The sequence below is a fragment of the Argiope bruennichi genome, chromosome 7 (assembly GCF_947563725.1).
Source record: "Argiope bruennichi chromosome 7, qqArgBrue1.1, whole genome shotgun sequence".
Classification (NCBI taxonomy): Eukaryota; Metazoa; Arthropoda; class Arachnida; order Araneae; family Araneidae; genus Argiope; species Argiope bruennichi.
This window is the reverse complement of record NC_079157.1, coordinates 52881731-52895605: the sequence shown is the minus strand read 5'-3', so window position 1 is coordinate 52895605 and position 13875 is coordinate 52881731.

The following is a 13875-nucleotide window of genomic DNA, read 5'->3' as shown; positions in this document are numbered from 1 at the left end:
AACAAAGGTTGAGAATGCCAATAGGCTCCCGGCATCCATTGCATCTGTAAACTAAGATACGTCAGTTTTTGTTTTTACAGTTTGCAAAACACTTTCCTCACTTGCAGTGTGGTCTTATTTAAAACAACGGACATTCTTCAATCTGAAGATATTTTATTATTTTCATCATCATTTCCTTTTCAGAAAATACACTTAACAATGCGCGAGGGACTTTTTTCCTGAAAATTATGTACTGAATTTGTGTATTCTATTAACAATCATTCACGTTATGCAATGCGAACTTCACTTACCACGAAACTTACGTACACCACAAATTTATTTCATTCTTTACTAGAGACAAAAGTCCCTGTTCTTGACTTCAAAAAATCTTTTCAGTGCAGACATCTCTGCCTACCTTTCAAGATATATTTATAACGGCAAATACAAATATTAAAGTGGTGCAGTCAACAAAAAAAACTGCACTCTGTTTTACCATATTTTTATTTTTTACTGCCTCTTCTCGAATTTCGTGTGATGAAACATGCATTTCTTTAATCAGATAAGTGAATTTGTATCCCTCTAATTAACTTTTAGTTCTGTAGTAATTTCGTAATTTAAAATATTGTTATTTTACTATTAACAGACAAATATTTAAATATTAAACATTTATTTAGACGACTGAAGCAATTAAAATATTTCTGACCTGTATGTAAAAATCGTATATGTATTACTTTTATTGCAATAAAATAACAGCGTAAATATTAATAAATCTCCTATCCAATTAACAATAATTCCCCTGAAAATAAAATTATCTCCTTTTAACAATAACAAAGGCAATTTCATTGGTTTAAAATATCGTTTCGGTATTCGCATTTCACCAACCAGAGATTTTTTTAAAAATGGGTAATACAACATATTATATTCACCATAAGATGTCTTAATTTTTTTGCATCGGGATCAAGTAAAACGCCTGAGTGATGTATTGATTTTTAGAAATATTTAATTCTTAAATATTTAAATAAAAACAAAAAAAAACTATTTATATTTTGGAATGTCAAACGCTTATTAAGGATAAATCGAATCATATTATTTATGCTTCCGAAATTCCTTTGAATAAAAGCAGGAAAAAAGCTTTATTTTGCCATCAACAAGTTTACATTTATCTCGGTTTGTTCATCCTTTTGAGCGGAGATTCCAATACTCAAAAATTAAGTATATCTCATGAACTGTTGCCAATTTTGGTACAGAATTTGGTACACGTTACTAAAAGTGCTTGCTGAATCAAATTATTATAAATATCGATTTCGGAATGGAAAAATGTAAAGATGGTAATTAATAAACTATGTTAATTAACTCGGTTAACTAGTTTATATATCTCATTTAACCTTTTTGTATAATCCATTTCCAACGACCCCAAATTTACATACGATAAGATAATAAACAATAAAGTGACAAAGGGTTTTTCATGCTTACACAAGAAATTTACTTAAGTCACAAATTATTTTTATAAAGTGTAAATTTCTATTGAACAGAGAGCTGCTAATAATTTTCAAAGGGCTCGATCTTCATTAATAATACAAGTTCCAAAATTAAAATCTCAAAACGAAAGTGAAAAACATAAAATATTTTACAAATTAAAAATCTAAAGATTTTAAATCTAAAGGAAGGAATGAAGGAATCCCGATGCAGGAAATTGTTTTTTACTTTTTGGTGTAAGTTTTTATACATTTTTATTATAATATTATTATTAAATATTTCGAATTATCTGGAGGTTTCTTTTCACAATCGTTTGCAAGGTTTTTTAGACAATTCTCAAGCAGCTTTAAACTTCTAATAATTTTAATCATGAATAAAAGGAAGGAAACAATCCTAGACTGAACTTAATGACGATTATGATTATTTTTATTATGATTCTTCGATTCATTATCTTCGATTATGATTATTTATGTTAATTATGAAAACGATTTTTACTATTTATTACGCAATTTATTCGTTAAAATCAGTTTATTGGATAAACAGTTCCAAGCTCTTAAAGAAACGATAGCACATATTTAATTTATGCTCCAGATCTCGTTAATCTTTTGCTACAGCTGAAAAACATTTTTTTTTTCAATTTCCGAAAACATATACTTATGTGAGTTGTTGAAAACTGCAATCTATGTTCGGAATTGCTATGGAAGAAAATATTTAAAATAATAATTATTTGTTTTTTATTTAATAATATTTTTTTCGGAAATAACTTTTTATAGATTATATCGACAGAGCACTTTTTTGAAGAACATGGAGCAATTAAATGCTATGTTTCCATAATAAGACAAACAGAAGCTGTGTAAATAAGTAATTTGTTATTAATTCACTAGCTTGAGAAAGATAGAAACATAAAATGGAACGAAAAAGAAAGAAACAATGTTGCTATTTATAAAATTTTGTAATTTTCGTGCAAGAAAAATTTAGCTATCTTTTATCTGAGTATGAATAATTGAACAAAATCAATACAATTCTAAGAGCTCCTCAGACTTTTGTTGTTGTTGTTGTTGTTTTTCGCAAGTGTATCATTTTTTCTCGCAGTACATATCTATGGGCAATAAGCAACCACAGCACCCGTAAAAGGGAATAAAAGCATTTAGGAAAGGGCTTGTAAAACAAGTATATATATTTCAGAATAAAGGGAAATTGCTAATTTAGAGGAGCACAGAGTCGTTTAAAAGCGATAAAATATTACAATATTTTATTTCATTTGGCTTGAAAACCTAATGGGAATCTTAAAATATTTCTTATTATAAAACGTGCATTAGCATAAAAAATCATTTTAACTTTCTCCTCCAAAATACCTTATTCAAGAATGATATTTAGATCAATGAAAAGTTAATTGCACACCTTTGCAAAAATTTTCGATGAAAAACTATTTTGTTTGAACTTTGTCTTAGCCTTTCAGGTATTTATCTCTATCATTTAACGAACAACTTTCATTCCACAATTTCAGCTTACCTGAAAATCATTCTTAAATATGTCTCGACAAATACAAATGGAGTCCTAATTGGAAATGCCAGCAGAGATTCATTTTTTTAAAGACGAAAAAATTTAAACTGCACTGAAATTAATTGACTATTGCGTGAAGTATATAGCGCTAAAGTATCGCGAAATGGTTCGACTTTTTAGAGAATGGATGTAATGATTTTGATGACGCCGGGCACAAGGGAAGAGTAACAACTGTGAAAAATTCTGAGATCGTTACTCATATGAATAGCATTGAACAGGATTTCTTCTTTCGATAGAAGAAATTGAAAAATTTGCACTGCATGCAACGATTGATCGATTGTCGAATCATGCATCGATTGTGTCATGCATCGATTAATGTTAAATAACGACATGACATCAAAAAATAAATTTGCATGTAGGTTTAGAATAAGGTCATTGTAAAATTTCAATTCGGTTTTATTTTCTTAAGCAGTGCATTTAGATTTTTTTATTGATATTCGTATATTTATTTCAAGGAATGACAAAAATTAAATTTAAAAAAATCCATCAACTTTCAATGGCACAACACTGAGTATGCAAAATACTCAATATTGTCATCAAAGAAATTACATTACTTTAAAATATAATAGGATTAGTCCTAATTGTATGTAGAATCTGTGGGGTAGAATTGGTTTCTTTATCAAGCAGACTACTGCTTTTTAAATTAATCTCGGAAATATATACGAAATTTTCTGTCCCTAATCAGGATATTTCGAACATATTATTCAGAAGGGTGTTGCCGAATTCGACCGACAAATTCAGAAGGGTTATAGTGGGCATCAAGAGGATAAAGAATCACCATACAACATGGGGTCCCAAACGACGTTTAGGGTGTGAAAATCGCAAAAATATAAGTAGTCGGAAAACTTTTGGAAACTAAAAAATTAATAAAAAAATAACAAAAGGTGTTTCAACTATAATTTTTTTTAATGAAAGCACATTCTTAAAGGCTATTTTACATGTATGTAATATGCCGATTTGATGAACCAAGGGATCGCAAATTATTGAAAACGAAAAAGTAGTTTAGAACCCTTATCTGCAAAAATATTAAAACTTTAAGAAAATAAAAGCTTGCAAATATAAGGAATTTTATACTCTTTAATTTGATATAAGTCTGTAGTGTGAAAACTGAGAAGGTTTTAAGATATTCAAGAAAAACTAAAATGTTTACCAGGAAACATCGCTGCAACATCGGCACCGATGTTTACAGAGGGTGTTGCCAAATTCGAAAGGTAAATTTATATTAGGCATTCAGAAGATGAAAAATTATCATAAAACATAGGGTCGCAGGAGACGTTTACTCTGTGAAAATCACAAAAACAGACATCGAAGAGACAATTAGCCTAGCTAAGAGAATGGCCCTAAGAATGCAAGGATTTGGAACAAGGTAGTCGAGAAGAAGAAGCTTTCTCGTATCTAAATTTTGCATGCGTTTGAGGAATATAGAAATAGCCAGCATTGCAGAATTGATGGTTCGAGGAATATAAAAGCAGCTTGTATTCATTAAAGAGCAGTGATGATAGTCGACAGAATTGATAGTCGATAAGTTTCATTCGCAACATGTCAGATTTCACGAATGACGAAAAAGTGGATATGCCTTTAATTTACGACAGAGTGGATGATAATGGACGCCTAGCACAAAGAATATACCAATAGCAATATCCAAGGAGGCGTTGTCCACACCACAGCACCTTTGCAAATATTAATAGACGGTTGCGGGAGACATGATCCTTCGAAATAACGAGGCCTAATGCAGGGCCCGAACGCCTCAGTGGCGCAAAGTACCTTGTTTTCTTGCAGCACGTCCTTCCGGAATTACTGCAGGAAATATCGGCCATTGCACGCCAGAACATGTGGTTAATGCATGATGATGCACCAGCGCATTTTTTGAATTCTGTGCGTAACTACTTTGAAAAAAATTCATCGTCGAAACACCATTTGTTATTTATTTATTTGTTTATTTTTTACTAATTTTTTACATTTCCAACAGTTCTCCGACTACCTATATTTTTGCGATTTTCATCCCCTAAACAACGTTTGGGACACCATGTTGTATACTGATTCTTTATCCTCTATTACCCATCTAATTTATCGGTCGAAATCGGCAACACCCTGTATATTGATGACAATCGTTATGGATTATATTTAAAATAATTATTTTGATTTTTGCTATTTATATCTAAAATAATTATTGTGATTTTTGTCTTTTAAATAAATTAATTGCTGTGTTTATGTATAGCATTAACAGTCATGGACTCATAACAACGTATAAAGAAAGAGACATATACCATAACTTCATTTGATTCTTTCATAGAGACAAAAGTCTCTTTCCTTGAAGTTCAAATTTTATTCCCATTTTCAGAACGGCCTATCGCCTTTTCAAGATATATTTAAATCGGCAAATACAAATATTAAAGTGGAACAGTCTTCAATGAAAAAAAAATTGAACACCGTTGTAACTGTTTTATTTATTAACGCATCTTCACAAATTTGGTACCATGAAATGACTGCAGAGTGCAGATTTAATTATATCCATCATTGATTATAAAGAACTCAAAAATGAGACTGAAAAAAACTAGGATATAAGGATTAGTAGGAGAGACAGAAAAATTAAATCAAGGGAAGAACTACCTATAAAAATTTAAAAACGTTTATCGTAACCGATTTGAGGATGATATTTATCTTAACCATGTATGTACATGTTTTATTTTGTGTACATCAAAGCTGTTTGACAAAAGCTTCACTTGTCAGTGTGGCACCGAAGAAGGCTGTATAAATCACGTGATCAAACTCACGTGTCCTGTGCACTATGGAGAGAACATAGACTTAGATGGGCAAGAAAATTGATGTCTCTTGACGTCGAAGAACTTTTAAACATCCAATCATTAAGTCTTCTATTAAGGATATTTTGTTAAAACTCGTGTCTTTAGTTTTCTCTTCATATAAAAATGTAAAAAGCTAACGTACATCTAATGTAATTTATGCAGTTTTAATGTTTCACAATTTAATATGTAGGATAAAAGGAGGTTTGTATTATTCTTTTTTCTAGGCCAATATGTGTTTTCTCTAGAGGGTCCTTTGTTCTTTGCAAGTGCCCAATATCATCAAGGGTCATTTGTTCCTTCGTGCTAGGTAGGGAAAGCTCTTCGCCGGCCCCATTCAGTTTCCTGCATGGCCTCTATCTAGATCAGTGTATTGCCCGCATTTAAAATAATTATCGGTAGAAATGAATTGCACATCCGTATATGATCCAAAAAGTAAGATGTGTTTTCCATTTTTTTCTCAGACCAGCTTCATTTATTAGTTCAAGGATTCTCGTTAATTTTGCTGACTTATTGGCAAAACATGAAAGACATTTTCAGATCTCAGATTTATGCAGTTTTTGTTTGGTAAGAATTTAAAATATTAAAACAGTCGAGTGTCCCACCATGCGCGACATATGCTCCGTCATCCAATTTATTTAATACCAGGCACACCAAAACATTTGAAATTCATGAATAAACTTTTAATGTTTATGAACCAAATATGATTATCAATTCCATGGTTAAGACGCGGACACAGCATTTCATTAAAAATTTTCGCAATAAAGGACGAGTGCTCATATATGATTAATGAGGATTTGACTGCAAGAGTTAATGTAAAGATAATAGAAAACTGTCTTTTCAGAAAAACAACAATATTCCTGGAATTTCATCAGATTTTCCAAGTTACTTCTTCACGAAATTGTGACGAATTGTGAAACTCCAAAAGCTGTGAGTTCGGTGAATATCTCATAGTCTGACAGAGCAACAGAGAATTAAACGTCAATAGCGTCTCTAAGACTTCCTGACACGGTGCAAAGATGATGTCTTCTTAAGTCGAATAATTACTAGTGTCCAGTCCTAGGTGTATCACGTCATCCCGGAATACTATCAATGGTGATATACATCGCCAACAAAAACGAAAACCAAGCCACGAATCCCATGCGATGTATTGAGATCGACTCAGCGTTTCGCTGGCAGGAAGAGATTTTTATCTTTTTAAGTATCTAAAATCTTTTCTAGCTAGCAAACTGTTCTGAGACCACGAAGAGATCAAATCCATTTCTACCCCATCAGGCCCCACGCAGGTGGCGTCGTTCTTTGATGACAGCATCGAAGTATTCACTGGTGCCCCGCTCCGTTAAAAGTGAAAACGTTGGTGGCAGCCAAGTCTAAAAATAGAATATCGCGAATAGAAACACATAGAAATCCATGTAGTCTATTATTTGCCAACTCATATGGGACAAATCTTCAGAGGGATTGTATTTCGAACAAGGGTTGCTAAAGAATTTGAGAATGCCAAGAAGGTCCTGATATCCATCACATCTGTAAAGTACGATACGCCAATTTTTGTTTTCTCAATTAGCAAAACACTTTTATAACCTTAATTGTGACATTACTTAAAAGAGAGCATATTCATTCAGAAATTTTTTTAATTATTTTCATTATTATTTCCTTTTCAAAAATGACTCGTATCAATACCCTAGAGGCTTTTGTCTTGAAAATTACTTGCCGCATTTGTACATAGCATGAATAATCAAGCACGTAGTGCTATGTAAACTTCACTCAAAGAAATTTACAAATACAATATACAGCTGTTTCCCTTTCCTAGAAAGAAGTCACATATACAATACTACTATTGATTAATTCTTTATAAGAGACAAAAGTCTCTTTCCTTGATGTTCAAACCATCTCAATCCTTCCAACAAATGGTCTTCCTTTCAAGGTATATTTAAATCAACAAATACAAAAATTAAAGTGGAACAGTCTTCAACAAAAAAAAATGGAACACCGCTGTAACTTTCTCATTTATCATCGGATCTTCAAAAATTTGGTGTCATAAAAGGACTCCAGAGGGCAGGTTTATACCATACAAGAAATCGATTAATCAAGTTGATTAACACAGTTAATTAATTACTCTTTGGAAATTTCTTTTTATTATGGAAATGAAGTTTTTTCACTAACTCGATTTGCCGTCCTAAAATTAACTTATCCATAAAATTTCTATGAAATTCTGATGATAGTTTTGAAAGATATATGGTTTTCAAAAATAACACTTTGAATATAAAATGAGTATTATGAAGTTTTGACCATATTTCGGAAACTATTACATATTTCTCAAAAACATTTTCATTCACTTAAAGAAAATTATCGTATTTCATAAAATCACGGAAAAAATGTATAAATATCACAAATTTAATGTTTTCTTTGATATTTTAAACATGAATGTTGAAAAAAAGTGAATTGTAACATTTTTCCATCAAAGAAAAATTTCTTTGCAACAATGTCGGAATGCTTGAATCCAAACAAATATGAGAATATCCCAAATAGTAATCGAAATATTCACAAAAATTGTAAAATTCACACAATCTATTTGTAACGCCCTCTTTTTGAGGGACCATATAATAAATTTATTTATACTTACGGGTATATTCTTCATGAAGCAAGGCCATTATATTATTGCAGTTAGTTACATTTATTTTCTGATCAGATGATTAACTGGCGTCCGCTATCTTAAAAAAAATATTTTTTCCACTCAGACGATATAAAATGTGATTGGACGACCGATTGATTGCAGGAATATCTAGTTAATTTTTCCTTTTTACCAGAAGTTATCCTTTACAAGAAGCTAAATCGAATTTCAGATAATTCTGTATCATTAAGTAAATTAATAAACACTAAAATAAAGAAATTAATTAGCACATATTATTTATACATTCATATAGGACTAAAAATCTTTAGTTGAAATAGTGTTTTATCTTCATATATATCCCCTCGTGCATTTCCTTAACGAGATAAATGATTTTCATCTCACAAATTAACTTTTAGTTCTGTAATAATTTCAGAATTTAAAATTTTAGTATTTTAATATTAGCAAAAAAAAATCTTTAAATATTAAACATTTGATTAGAGCACTGAAGTAATTGCAATATTGTTGGCATGTATGTCATAATAGCATGTAATATTTTACTGTAATAAAATAACCTCGTGAAACTTAATAAATCTCCTATCTGATTTACAATAGTCCCGCCTGAAAGTAGAATTTCCCCTTCTAATAAACACCGAAAATTCTGCCGGCGTCCTGGCATAGGGGTAGCGCGTCTTCCCCGTGATCTGTTCGTTCCGGGTTCGAGTCCCGGTTTGGGCATGGTTGTTCTTCTGTTGTTCTACCTGTGAGATGTGTGAATGTGCCCTCCTGTAAAAAGGGGTTGTGCAAGCGAATGAATGATGCGTGAGTGGCAAAGTCGTACTCTTGGCCCTAGTTGGCGCTGTTATAAAAAATAAGAGACGTCCTCCTCAGGCTTAAATCGCTGTCTTCGTAACAGCGGGCTTGTCAGTGGCAAGTGCCATAAGAAACAAACAAACAACCGAAAATTCTATTGGTTTAAAATGTCTTGACGGTTTTCACATCTCACCAATCAGTATTTTTTTAAATGGGTTAGACAATGTATTTCATGCACCATGAAATTTCAGATGTCAGTTTATTTATGATGGCGGTATCAAGTAAAAAGTCTGAATGATGCATTGATTGAAAAAGCAATGGCAATGCTTAAATATTTGAATGATAACAAAAAAAATATGCTTACATTTTGGAAAATCATACGCATATTAAGGATAAATCTGAATGACATCGTTTATTCTTCCAAAATTACTGTGAATAAAAACACGAAAAAAGAATTATTTCGCTACTAACAAGTTGAAATTTACCTTGGTTGCTTGGTTCTTTTTGGGCAGAGTTTCCGACACATAAAATTGTGTATTTATTAAGAGCTTCTGCGAATTTCGGAACGAAATTTGATACACGTAAATATAAAGGCCTCCTGTATCGAATTATTAAAAATTTCCGTTTATAGTGGAAAAATTTCAGGATGATAATTCATAATAATTCGAATTACCTGGATTCTTGTCCCACAATCGTTTGCAAAATATTTTGTGGGTATTCTCAATTAATTGTAAAAAGAAAAAACCCTAAAAAATGTTAACCATAAATCTGAAGAAGAAAATGAATGGAGATGAAAAGAGTTGATGATTCTCTTTGAAATTATCCTAAACAATCACTCAGAATCGTCATTTATTATGCAAGTTTTTCGTTAAAATGAATTTGTTCCATAATCAGCTTCCAACTGTTAAGGAAACAGTAGCAAATATTTCGTTAATGCTCCAGTACGCATTAAAATGTACAACTTTGGAACAAAATATTTCTGTTTGTTTGTTTTTTGTTGTTTTTTTTTTTTCTTCAATTTTTGAAAGCAATTACTTAAGTTCTACTCGAAATGTTAAAAACTGCAGTCTATGTTCGGATTTGCCATAGAAAAAAATGTTTTGAAAAATATATTTAAAATAAGGATTATACATATTTTTTATTCAATAATATTCGTTTCAGAAACAACGTTTTACAATTATATTCACAGCGAAATTTTTCTAAGAAACTGAAACGATTAAATACCATCTTTTCATCTAAAGACAAACAGAAGATGTGTAAATAAGTAATTTACTATTCTTTGACAAGATTGAGCATGATAAAAGTATAAAATGGAACGAAAAGGAAGAGAAGCAATGTTTCAAACGAAAAATAAAATTTTCTTACTTCCGAGCAAGGAAGATTTAGCTTTCTTTTATCTAAGTATGAATAATTGAACAAAAACAATAACCTTTCTGAGAAATTTATAGCTGATATTTATTTATTTATTTTTTATTTTTTGTTCTTTGCAAGTAAGGGCAATAAGCAACCACAACACTATCAAAAGGGAATGAAAAAAAAATGCAGGCTTTGAAAGCCGATTATAAGTATTTCAGAATAAAATGAAATTGCTAATTTAGAGGAACACCGAGTTTTTGAAAAGCGATCATAAATTTACTCGAATTTCTTTCAAAAAAAATTAGGTTTGAAGATATTATGGGAAATTGAATGCATTTTCAGTTTCTAATCTGAATCTTTAGCATCTGCATCTTTAGCATAAAGAAGCTTTTTCAGTTCTTCCTTAGAAATGGCTCATTCAAAAATGATGTATTGGTCAGTTCAAAAGTTAGTTGCAATCATTTGTAAAAATTTCCCATTAAAGGCTATTTTGATGAAACTCTTTTGTAATACTTTAGACATCTATATGTATTGTTTGATTTAGCAACCATTCAGGGAAAATTTTAGTTTGTCTGCTAATCATTCGTAAATATGTCTCGGCAGCTACAAAGGCGTCCTAATCAGAAATGTGTGCAGTGGTTTGCTTTTTTTTCATGCCGAAAAGGTGCAATTGCACTGCAATTAATCGACTGTTTCATGAAGTGAGTAGTGAAAATGCAATATCATGTTAAGCCATCGTGAAGTGGTGAAGCTTGTTTGAGAATTGATGTACTGATTTTGACGAATCCGAGCGCAAGGGAAGAACATCAATTGGGAAAATAAATGTACCTAAGACCGCTGCTCACTTGAATAACATTGAACTGAATTTCTTCTTCCGAGAGAAGACACTGAAAAACTTCTACAGTGCCTCAAAAATAAGTTCAAAAATTAAATTTGAATGAAGCTTCAGAATAAAGTTATATTGAAATTTCTATTCTGATTTTTTTTTCCCCTTAAGCAGTACATTTTTGTTTAGTTTAGTTATATTAACGTCCCGTTGTAAAGCAACACTAGGGCTATTTTGGGACGGACCTCGTATTTTTGAACCGCGGTTAGATGACGAGGACGACACCTGAGCTGGCACCCCTCTCTTCACACCACACCAGCGGGAGGACGTTTGGCCCGGACGGTTTAACGTGCCCCAGACCCCCTTACACGACGGTTCTTCGATGGAATCGGGTCTCGAGCGCGAAACCGTACGCCTCACGAGCCGAGACCTTACCACCAGGCCACCGCGGGCCCCCAGGTCACGGGGAAGACGTTATTTATTACTTTTTTCATATTAGAAGTATACAAGGAAAAGTATTCTTTTAGTCGAAAAATCCGACATCTAGATTTTGTTAAATGTTCATATTTTAGCCTCCCAATAATCCAAAAAAACTTTTTTGGAACTTTGTTTGCTATTTTTGAACACGATTACTCAAATTCATGTTGAATTTGACCAATAGAATTTGGTGGTGGCCTTTACACCAAGGTTTTAGATTTTTGTTAAATTTTGAAAGAAATGAATTATCAGGAAGTTGTCTGCCTGGCTAACATGGCAACTTTAAAATGCAAAATTCTAGAGGAATGAAATTTGATGCACATTTTTAGCATTCAAAATGGGGATCTCGTCAAATCTTGAACCAAATCCGTTGATGGATTGCTCTTCTGTCGGTCTTCGCATACATATAAACATGATGACGATTGAGATAAAAATTTGGTATGTGATCGTATTAATAAAATAGTAGTTCTGTGTAAAATTTTGTTTTCAATACGCCGATATAAAAACCATTCAAAATGCACATTCCGTTGTTTTCATACACTACAAAGCATGAAATACTCATTTTTAAAGCTCTTAAAATATAAAATTAATTTTTAATTGATTCACATTCTAATTAAATCTTCACAAGTACAACACCAAAGGGCATATTCGCAACCTCTAAGAAATATCCCTGCTAAATTTGATTTCTCTAACGTTTTCCAATTCGTAGATTGCATATAAAAACGTTTCGAGAAGGCAATTTAAGTACTCAGTGAACGTAGTAATGAAGAAAGTTTTCATCTTTTTTAAAAATGACATTGTATCTATTTCACAAGAATGAATAGTTGTGTTAACAAGAATGTCATCAGTTTTTGTTTACATAATTAGCAAAACAATTTAATAACCTGAACTGTGACCATATTAAAAACAAAGAACATTCTTCATTCTGAAAGATTTTTTATTATTTTTATTAACATTTACAGTTCAGAAAATATACTTAACAATTCCGAGAAACTCTTTCTTCAAAATTACTTGCTGTATTTACGTTCAGATTTAAAAATAAAGCGCGTACTGCATTGTAAACTTCTCTTATCAAGAAGGTCACATATACCACAACTTCATTTGATTCTATTTTTAGAGACAAAAGTCTCTTTTCTTGATGTTCAAATATGCATCTCAGTTCTCTGAACAGGTTGTATTCCTTTCATGATATATTTAAATCGACAAATGCAAAAATTAAAGTGGAACAGTCTTCAGCAAAAAAAAATTGAACACACCGTTGTAACTTTTTTATTTATCATCACATCTTTACAAATTTTGTGTCATGAAATGACTCCAGAGGACAGGTTTATACCATACAATAAATTGATTAATCAAGTGATTAACATAGTTAATTAAATACTATCTCGAAATTTCTTTTTATTATGGAAATGAAGTTGTTTCACTAACTCGATTTTTCGTCCTAAAATTAACTTATCAATAAAATTTGTATGAAATTCTGATGATAGTTTTAGAAATTATAGGGTTTTCAAAAACAACACTATGAACTTAAAATGAATATAATGAAATTTTGGCGATATTTCGAAAACTATTACATATTTCTCAAAACAAATTCATTCACTTAAAGAAAATTATCGTATTTCCTAATTATAGCGGAATAAATTGATAAATATCACAAATTTAATATTTTTTATGAACTTTTAAACATTAATTTTATTATTACTTTAACTTTAATTTTTTATGAAATTTCAAACTTGAATGTAGGAAAAAAGTGAATTGTAACACTTGCATTAAAGCAAAATTTCCATGCAAAAATGTCGGAAAGCTGGAATCCAAACAATACGAGCAAATAGTTATCGAGATATTCGCAAAAATTGTAAAATTGACACAATCTATTTCCAACTCCCACTTTTTGAGGGACCATATATTAAAATTATTTGCATGTATAGATTCATTCTTCTTCAATAAAGAACTTTAACGGCCGTCATAATATTGCA